Genomic DNA, 988 nt, shown 5'->3' with positions numbered 1-988 from the left:
CTCATTCTTGAAACTGCCCTCACAAGACATCTATTTTTTATCTACTATTCCTAACATGTTGTTTCTTTTTGCTTATTCTTAACTGCTTGTTTCTACTATCTCAATTTAAAAGTTAAAGATACTTCCCAGAGTTCTGGCTGCAACCCACTGTTTTTTACCTATTAACTACGGATGCTTCTGCACTACAATGGCAAAATTAATCCACAAAACCAAAAGGTTTGTCAACACCTGTGCCATTAAAAAAAAAAAAAAAAAAAAAAAAAAAAAAAAAAAAAAAAACCTAAGTAACAGAGTGAAAAATGAAATAAATATAATTCAAAAGAAAGTAGGGGAGGGGATACCTAAAACAGGTAGAACAATGAGTGGAAAACACTTTAAAAGCAAACATATCTATAATTATGGTAAATAAATAAATGTTCCAGTTAAGAGACAAAGACTGTTAGATCAAAACTGTTAAATGTAACTATGCTAGGGACAGCCAAATTAAAGGGCCTGCAAGCAGGGGCAGGGGCCAGGGGTTTGATCCCTGGGGCACACTGAGACGGCAAATGAGACTGGGTGTGGTGGCGTGCGCCTGTAATCCCAATTCTTAGGAGGCTGTAAAAATAGGTGGATCATAGTAAGACCCTCAACACCCTATAGACCCTTCCCTAAAATACAAAAAAAGAAAAAAAATATGTAATTATGCTGTCAATAGACACCTATCTATAAACATGAGGACAGAAAGTGGGAAATAAGGTATACATACAAGATATAAAAGCACTAAAGGAAAAATGATATAACCAAAATAACAAGGAATGTAGGGAAAAAAAAAATAGAGCTAAAAATCTCCTAAATCTCTTCTATCCCTGATAGAATATTATTCTAGGTTCAGGCCTAGGATAAACGTCTCTGCGTATTGCTGGTATGGAATATAAGCAGAAAACAGACAAAGACTATAAGAAGTTAAGATGGAATTGATACAGTGGCAAATAAGTAGGCTAGCAAG

Source organism: Octodon degus, unplaced genomic scaffold (assembly GCF_000260255.1).
Source record: "Octodon degus isolate 3935 unplaced genomic scaffold, OctDeg1.0 scaffold00026, whole genome shotgun sequence".
Taxonomy (NCBI): Eukaryota; Metazoa; Chordata; class Mammalia; order Rodentia; family Octodontidae; genus Octodon; species Octodon degus.
Note: the sequence above shows the minus strand (reverse complement) of the source record.